Raw genomic sequence first — 10,039 nt, 5'->3', positions numbered from 1 at the left:
ATTACATATGTCTGAATTGCTAACCCTAACCCTAGCTCAACAGACCACAATGCCCTGGACTGTCAGTATTATTACATGCTGTGAACATAAGTACCTTTGATCATAGTTTATGTTGTAAAAGAGAAGGAATGTTGGAAAGAAAGATCAACATTGTGATATTATTTCTTCCAAACTGACCAGAAACATGCTTGTCAGACTCTCACAGCAAAGGATCAGACTCACTGTGCATGACGGCTCAGGCCAATGATGTCTGTTAGATTGTCAGTTGTTTAGTGCTTCTGTACAGTTAGGGTCACCGTCTCTATTTCAGAATAATTAATATGCGGAAAACACTAAAAGTTGATTGTCTTCCAGTATTCTAGCATAATTAAAAAACTTTGACTTTGTAAGTAGTACAAAAGAACATCTATCTTGGAAACATCAAATGACCAGAGCATAACTTGTCAACTAGTCCGAAACTAAGTTATGCAGGAACAGTCAAAGACACACCTTCTCATGTCACATTTCTATTCATTTGTATATAATTAGATTAGACAATAAAGAGTCATCTAATCTAATTATTCATTCAAAACTCTTATGCATAGCTGTATTTTATACAGCTCATACAGAATTCAAAGTACAGGTTCATGTGAGTATTTAATGTACGGCTCAGATCTACAGAATTTCAGAGTTTCTAGAGCAGACACAGAGCTCACATCACAACAGGCTTCAGGCGCCATTTTAGTGACTTTAATAATATATTAAATTTTAATTTCGGTCTAGCTGACATTGGGTTATGTACGCAGCACGCAATTGAACCACATATTTTAGAAGCCAAAGGTTCAAATTAGCTGGGAGCAGCTTCACTTAATTATAACAGTGGTTTTGTTAGGAAAACAGTTGGATACTAAATTGCGCTGACCTCAACGGCTAACGTATCTAGCTAATTGCTACTGTTAGCACAACATTAACAGCAAGCTACAATGACGAGTAACAAAAACAAAACAGTAATAAGGTTTTAATGAAAATGTTTTACCTTTTCTAACAGTCCCAGAATCCACAGCTTCAAAGTCCAGCAGGTACTGAAGACTGTTATCCGTTTCGCTGTCACCGTCCGTGAGTTTTTTTTCCCGAAAGGTCAAGGCCCGCCGCTCGCACACTCTGTCTGCGCATGCGCATCTCAACGACTGACCCCCTCCGTCCGCTCCCGGGAGGTTATAGTATGACGTGTCTGACGTCACTCTCTCTCTCCCTGTCATTTATTTGGCTCGAAACACATATTAACAAATTGCTCAGTGATGAACAACTACTCAGATCATTTACCTAAGCTGTGCTTTGTCAAAACGAAGTGTGTGTTCATTACACTGACATTCTGTTCTGCAATTGTTATTTACTTGTATTTTATAATTTGACTTTACATACTGCTGGGTGGTTTGTAAAGTTTACAATAACTAGTATTATCATTATGCTATATTTTCAAAAATATATAATAATCTCAAAAGTAATGCCTTGGAGTAGAAAATAGTAATGCTTTATTAAAATTTAAAACTAAAGTACAGTATTTGAATGTGTGTATTGTGTCTACTGTTTGCAAATATTTCTAACTTTTATTTGAATATTCAGTTTCCTACCATCTTCTCTTAAAGGGTAATTGCCAGGTATCCCGCCCTCCCCCTTCGCACACACATGCACACAAAGAAAACACACAGTATAATTCACAGCCTCATTATAGTGAATAAATATTTATGCCATTTACACCATCAAACTTAGATTGCTAAGGATGAAGAACCTTTTGTTCTTTAAAGAACCATTTGTTATATCTGAAGAACCATCCACAAAATAAAAAGGTTCTTTGACGTATGATGGTTTTTTAAAGAACCATGAAGACATCTGAAGAACCATTTAAGAACCATAATTTTTCTGAGTGTAGGTATGAACCCTGTAGTCGTCATTTTGCCATACCTTCCCCTTTATGTAAGATAAACATTGTTCTGAAGCTGTGTGTGTGTGTGTTTTATTGCTGATCTCTGTGTGTTTAAGTGTATGTATCTGTGTGTAGGTGTATGTGTGTCAGTAGTAATACGATGGCACTAGTTCAAGATGGCGGCCAACCAAACCGGTTTGACAACCTGTTTGACGGTTTCGTGCGTGTGCGCATGCGCGTTCAGGTGTGGTGGGGGTATGCAAGTTCATGTGTGGAAACACCACAGGGCGTCAGAGGGGTTACATGAGTTTATAGGTTTATATGAGTTTATGTGTTTTTAACTGGGTTTTAATTTAATCAAACCATAGGGTTTTTAATTAAACTATTTTTATCACTTAGGTGTATCTCAACATTCAGTTATGCAGACATATGTGTTCTTAAAAGCAATTTTTTGTTTTGCAGGCGGAGTGGATGGCGTTTTGCTTCGCAGTGTGCATTAACAAAGCATTTCTTCTGTAAGGGGTTTCATGGTTTCAGAGTAGTTTTTAACACAACAGATGGTCGCAAATAACATTCAGCCCTTTAGAAAATAAACGCTACAGTGATACCTCTAAAACCAGTCGCCCAGACCCGCTCCGTCTTTTCAACAGCTGGCTAATTGTTTGAATTTGTTCAGGATTGCAAAAGCCCACTGCGGGTATCATTTAATTGTTGGGATTCCTTAGGAAAAGGTAAAAGCCGGCAGGTGTACCAGTCGGATGGGGACCCCGCCTATTGCCTGAAGTATCGGTTCATATGTAATTCCTTGAGAAGACAAAAGCCCTGAAGGGTCTCATTTAAATTGGTTGGAGACATACCTTTCTTTTTGGAAACACCCATCCTATATAAAACACGCTCAGAGTCCGAAACCCTTAGCCATTTACCCGTCAAGATTGCTGCGGAGCACGCCATTTTCTTTGCGATCATCAACACTAACATCGTTCTTTATAACATGGACATCGTAAACGGTAAGTAAAACAAAACCTATTATTGTATTTTTAAAGGTGTTGTGTTAACATATTACAGGATATTTAAACTATTTTTTTCCTAAAACAAAAGCTTAATTTTTAGGAGTTCGGGAGAACGGCCCAGGACCCTTTTCTTTAGCAACTGCCGCTTTTACAGTTCACATTTAATATTACAGACGCCCAAGATTTCGTGGGTACACTTTCATAGCACATAATGCATCTGGGTTTGATAACTACATACTCCTCGAGTACTTTGTCAGACAGAGCATAACACCTAGTGTCATAATGAGCGGCAGCCGTGTGATTTTAATGCATGACAGGGACTATGACCAGCGGTGGATTGATTTGTTCAGCTTTTTACCCATGGGCCTTGCCAAAATACCCTCTGCTTTAGGTTTTCAAGACCTGCAGAAGGGCCATTTCCCACACAGGTTTAATACGATAATGAGCATTATGTGAGCCCGTACCCAGACCCCTCCTTCTACGGCTATGAGCACATGTCTGAAAGCGATAAGGTGCGATTCATGGAATGGTACCAGGTTGCCTCACAGAATCCCTTTGATTTTCAGGCTGAACTCAGGCGTTACTGTGTTAACGATGTTGATGTCCTGCGTAAAGCATGCAGCATTTATCGTGACACGCTACTGGGTTGTACCCAAGTTGATCCATTCACGTATACCACCTTGGCTGCATTAAGTATGGGTGTGTATAAAACGCTGTTTCTGCCTAGAGACACGCTCGCTCTCACGTATGATGGGAAATACGTTGAGCAGAATAAGACATTTTCTAACGTCTCTATTGAATGGCTTCAATATGTGTCCATGCTTTACAGGTGAAAATAGAGCAAAAGGACCGCTAGTCTTTGACTTTATTTATTTTCTGCTGTGTTTTACTTGCATCTATTTGAAAGAGTGAGTGTAAAGACACACAAAAAAAGTATTTTATGTGCTGGAATGTGCAGAAAATAGGTTTAAATATTAAACAAATTTCTTCCAGTCAGAGAATGGTGCATATAATTAAATTTTTGCTTGATGCATAAAGTTAAAAGATTAAAACTAATAAAACAAGTTTTAAAAAGGGACTTTTCCATTTGATTACATTTTGTATGATGGATTATGTAGAAAAAGTAGAATTGGGCTGAAAGATCTATCGCTTTATCACCTATTCAGGTTGTAAATCGTGTTTTTAAAAAGTAACTAAGTAATTAATTACTTTTGAAAATAAGTAATCAGTAAAGTAACGGGATTACTTTTTGGAGGAAGTAATCAGTAATTAGTTACTGATTACTTTTTTCAAGTAACTTGACCAACACTGCACAACACATATTTTACATTCTTTTATTAAGCCTTGAGTAGGGGCATTTTTGGTAAAACATTTATTCAATAGGTCACACATACTTTTAGTTAAGATTATTACACATACCACTGAGAGCTTCTGTCTGGGAAAAGGTTAGAAGCGCCAACGGGCGGGGTGAGGCTGAATGCGTTGGAGGTCGACACACACACACAGACAACAGTTGGGCTCATGTTTAGGCTAGGAGTTCGAATAACAGTTTGCAAATGCCTGTAGCTGCAAAAGTATGCTCCAGGAGATAAGTGAGAGTCGGCACCTGGCCTCGAGACGGAGAGAAGGCTCCTTCCATATATGTCGAAAGTCGTCAATATTATTGTATGTGAATTGTATCTGTTTGACGCATGAGGGGGCGTCATAAACCAAACTCTGATGGTATAAAACAACCGTTTGTGTATTATTGGGCGGAGATCGATGCTGTCTGCGGGCAGTGTCCATCTCCCCACGCGTGTGTTCATTAAAATCATTCTTTGACCGAAGCTCTTCTGGACCATTATTGTTTTTGTGCTCACCCTCAATATCTGAATCCGTAACAACCTTTATCAGCCATATCTAACACAGGCATACATAAGACCGTCGCCATGTATAAAACCGATCACACACTGTCTGAAGACCCTGGTTTTTTAAAACACACACCAAAAAAGAACACCCCTGGCAGACCGCTGCGACATAGTACACTTAAAAAAAATAAAGAATAAAAGAAACAAATTAAAGGGGGTCCTGTAGAGTGGTTGGATTTTTGAATTCAGGTTTTTTCTTATTGCAGAAATTGTTTTTCTGCTAAAAAATATTTGCTGTTTGGTGTTTTTCTACTGTAATGGGTTTTTTTTCACTTATTGCTGCTAAATTGTTTTGTTTTATTTTCTTTTATTACTGTTAAATATATGTTTTTCTTTTTTATTACTGTTAAATATTTAGCTGCAGCTGCAGCTTCGAGGCTGCAGCTAAGGACTCCAACGATGCTAGTGCTAGCGGCGCTAACGGCTGCAGACAGGAAGATACTGCCAGCACCGGAAACGTGCTCGTCATCTCCGAGCATGAAGTAAGGAGAGCCTTCAAGAGAGTGAACACCAGGAAAGCAGCAGGACCAGACGGCATCCCAGGTCGTATCCTCAGAGACTGCGCATACCAGCTAGCTCCTGTGTTCACTGAGATATTCAACATCTCTTTATCTCAGTCGGTCATCCCCACATGCTTTAAAGAGTCCATCATTGTTCCTGTCCCGAAGAAACCCCACCCTGCTTCTCTCAATGACTATCGCCCTGTAGCCCTCACCTCAGTAATGATGAAGTGCTTTGAATGCCTGGTCAGAGACTTCATCATTTCTTCACTACCAGACACACTGGACCCACTACAGTTCGCTTACCGTCCAAATCGTTCCACAGACGATGCCATCTCTCATCTCCTCCACACATCACTTACTCACTTGGACACTAGAAGGGGGAATTATGTTAAAATGCTCTTCATAGACTACAGCTCTGCATTTAATATCATAATTCCCTCCACACTCACCACCAATGGGGTGGCTGTAGCTCAGGTGGCAGAGAAGGTCAGCCACTAATCAGAAGGTCGGTGGTTCGATCCCAGGCTGCACCCTGGCTGCATGCCAAATATCCTTGGGCAAGATACTAACCCCATGTTTGCCTACTGGTGGTGGTCAGAGGGCCCGGTGGCGCCTGTGTCCGGCAGCCTCGCCTCTGTCAGTGCGCCCCAGGGCAGCTGTGGCTACAATGTAGCTTGCTATCGCCAGTGTGTGAATGTGTGTGTGAATGGGTGAATGACTGAATGTAGTGTAAAGCGCTTTGGGGTCCTATGGACTAGAAAAGCGCTATACAAATGCAGGCCATTTACCATTTACCATTTACCAAGCTGGAGCATCTGGGACTCAGCTCATCTATGTGTCAGTGGATCTCCAACTTCCTAACTGGCAAACCACAGGCAGTAAGGATGGGCGGACATGTCTTAGCCTCCACCACTCTCAGCACTGGAGCCCCCCAGGGGTGTGTTCTGAGCCCCCTGCTGTACTCTCTGTACACATATGACTGTGTGGCCACTACCAGCTCCACCACCATCATCAAGTTTGCTGACGACAGTTTGTGTCTAATTTGTGTTGTACAGTTATTTCATTTTTAACTTTCATTTTTATTTTTTATTTTATTCCTTCCTAGTTAAATTTACCCTTTTTTAATTTTCATATTTATTTCCTATCTTATTCATAGCCTTTTCTTTTTTTCTTTAGGTCACGAGCAGTTGTCTAAGCATTTCACTGCATATCGTACTGTGTATGACTGTGTACATGACAAATAAAATTTGAATTTGAAATTTGAATTTGATATTTTATGTCTTTTATTACTGGTTAATGTTTGATTTCTTTTATTTATGTTTAAACAAAGTATGTTGTGAATCTGTATATATACACACACGAGATTTGATAATAAATACCATTGTCTCGATTAAATCATGCTCTCATGTTGTTTTTATTATTCTCATTAGTACATGTCAGTATCCGCATTGCACACACACATAATCACTGCATACAGCAACAGGTTGTATGTTGTTGACAAATCGACACCATAGCATCATTACAAATTAAATCAGACCCATACATGTTAAGAAGACTGGCATAAGATACACCATTTTGTATATGATATTAAAAAAAATACACAATGTTGACCGCATGTGATGGAGAACTCGTTCTGCACTTGTTTTCCTGAATATAAAACAGTGGAACCGTTTTTTAGAAGAAACATCTTTATTGCTGGGGGAAAACTGTCTAACGAGTGACCAAAACTATCAAAAAAATAACCGCGTCTGTCTCTCGAAATATAAACAGCAAGCCAATGTTCCCCGGGCATCGTAGAAGGTGGGTGTTTACAATACCCATAGCAGGGAGTCTTTGAAGCCGTTCAGTGGTTAGCTGATCATAGGCTAACACGCCTAGAAAATGTGTGTTTTTATTGATAATGCTGCCGATCACGGCTGATAGTTCTATAGTGTTCATGACCGTTTTTGTCTCAATAGTAGTCCAAGAGCACTTGTCTCATGTTAGAATCAAATACAGAATAACACAAGAGGTTCACTGTACGGGGTAGTGGATTTCTGAAACGGGTTTCCAATCTCACGTTCCCAGTTTTAATTCACGACACATTCCCTGAATGTCCTTCGTCAGCTTCCAGATTGAAACAGAATAAAGTGTAGCCGTTACCAAAGTCGGCACGTGTTATGGCCAAGGATCTGTCCTTTAAATGTCTTCCTGTGGTTTGTATCAGCTGGTAAAATTCTCTGGTATAGTGTTTTCTCTGGAAATTTGGCTGGAATGGTTTAGCAGGATAAGCCTGACTATCAGCATATAAAGACATAAATTCTATATCGCAGTTTTCAAAATGAAATGGATTACGCTGGTAGGAGCCTGTGTATGCTTCATTGTCTATGAATGCAATGATGACAAATTTAGGTAACCTACCCATAAATAAATTGTCATTTGTTGATATTCTAGCCCCTGCAGGTATGGAGAAGGTCTTTAAAGACACTCTGTCTACCGTGTATTTTGCGTTTGCATGGTGCAATGCCTTGCTGTGTGCAAGTCTGACGCTCGGTGATACACTAACTTTCTTGACAAAGAGACTGGCTGAGACAATTTTAAATCTGTATGCATTGGCATCCGCTGTCATGAGAGCAAATTTGTCTTTAGAGCGCATAAATTTCAGCGACAGGTCTTCTCTCCTTCTATAGATGTGTCATTCATGTGTGATGATGTATCCTTACAGAATAACCCAGTGCTGAACTGTGTGTCTAAAGTGTCCTTATTATAATTGATAAGACATTCTATCACACCTCTGTATGGATATGTGTTGGATGATTGACTAATGAGCCGGTCTCCCAAATTAATATCGACTTGACTAAATATGCTGCATCCAGGATAATTAATAAATCCTACATTAGCGTCCCTAGCCAGGTTTGAGCCATCAGCGTTTGTGATTCTCACACGTATGTAGATATATGAGTCATTTAGATCCAGGTAATCTTCACCGGACGATGAGATGTAAAACTCGATCGGCGCTCCATCAGTGATTGCAGATACAGGTGGGATTTCGATAAATGTACTTTTCTCAATGCTAGTCTGTATGTAGGGAACAGTAAACAGGTCCAGCTCTGTTTTTACACATTCTCCAGAATGACTGTGTAACAGTGCCATTTAGAATATGTCAAACACTGCATTTTCTGAACGACTGGTTCTGGGTCTTTTCACTCTGCGTGGCGGTGTCCGTTTGGTGGCTCTCCTGCTAGGTTTTGTGGTTTTACGCTTTTTAGACAACAGCTGCCCTGGGGGTGGGGTCTTAGATGGTTTGGGCATATACCATACACATACAAGCCGTTACCGTCCCTCTTAGTGGTTGAGGGTCTGGTTATGTTGGTTATGACATCAGACACTATGCCCGATGCGGCTGTTTTTAGGTGTGGTTTGACTATGCTAACTCCTTTTTTAAACAGCGGTACAGCAAATCTAAACAAGCTGCGGAACAACCCACCCAGCCCTGACCCATATTGTGTAGGGGAGACCGGGGATAGTTGTAACGTGGGTCAGTTGTAACACTTCCAATTTCTCCAATCAGGGCTAAGTTTCAAATGATGTGACTCATCCTGTGCATGCCCAATTCAGTTCTGCTATCACATGTGAAAAATCAGCACATTTCGTCAAACACAGACAATTTAACTAAATTTAACTAAACTCATCAAACTTAAATTATGTTATTTGTATGTCTATGGGGATATATTCTGTGTGGGTCTTTAGTGCTAGTGTTTTAGCCGTTGGCTGTAATGTTAGCTAGTTCATGGCTATAGGAGTCTGGGTCAGTTGTAACAGCAACAGTCTGGGTTAGTTGTAACAATAATGCAGATGTTACAACTTACCACACTATTACTTTAACTTATATTAAACAAGTTGGGGCAACGACATCAGCAAAGAGAGATTCACTGGTCGCTTTTGTATATGCGGTTAATGCCATTGGCAACACAATTCCTCCACTGTTTGTGTTCCCACACATACATTATGCAGACCACTGTGTCAGAGATGGACCAGCAGGAAGTACTGGTAGTGGAAATAAATCAGGATGGGTGCAAGAAACAGATTTCCTCACCTTTCTGAAGCACTTTGCAAACCACACCAAGGTAAGCCATGATAAAAAGTAATGGAATTGCGATGCTGGTGAACAACTACATTTTTTCAGCTCCATTGTTATGTTCAAAATTGGTGCAAGAGTTGCAGGTTATAATGCCCACTGAGCCAATGAGGCCAAACTCAAGGAAGACCAACCAAAATTAATGAAATATTCAGTTGCAGAAAATTCCATAATTTGTCTTTTTTGGGGGGCTGGAATATGTTCAAAAGCTAGATTTCTGCATTCTGTCACACACACACACACATAGCTACATAAATGGATGTAAGTGCATTCATGTGTTGAATAAAAAAGATTACATGTTAATGTTTTGTCAGTACCCTTATTTCATTGTGTTACATTTCACCCCAGGATATGTTACAACTAACCCAGACTATGGGGTTAATTGTAACATTTCACTCTTCGTGTTTGAGGCCATACCATGCAATGGGTAATTGTGCTGCAGAGAAAATAGCTGCACTATTTAATAGCAGAGACATGTAAATACTTTGCATTACATTTTGAATCCACTACCTTAAAAGAGCTCCAATTTACAGACAGAAATGTGAAAAATGTTACAACTATCCCCGGTCTCCCCTACTGGTCCCAACATACCCTCCGAG

The sequence above is a fragment of the Aulonocara sp. 'chitande type north' Nkhata Bay genome, linkage group LG8 (genome assembly GCF_057382095.1).
Source record: "Aulonocara sp. 'chitande type north' Nkhata Bay isolate Kocher_YH1m ecotype deep benthic linkage group LG8, A_spYH_male_GT1.1, whole genome shotgun sequence".
Classification (NCBI taxonomy): Eukaryota; Metazoa; Chordata; class Actinopteri; order Cichliformes; family Cichlidae; genus Aulonocara; species Aulonocara sp. 'chitande type north' Nkhata Bay.
Note: the sequence above shows the minus strand (reverse complement) of the source record.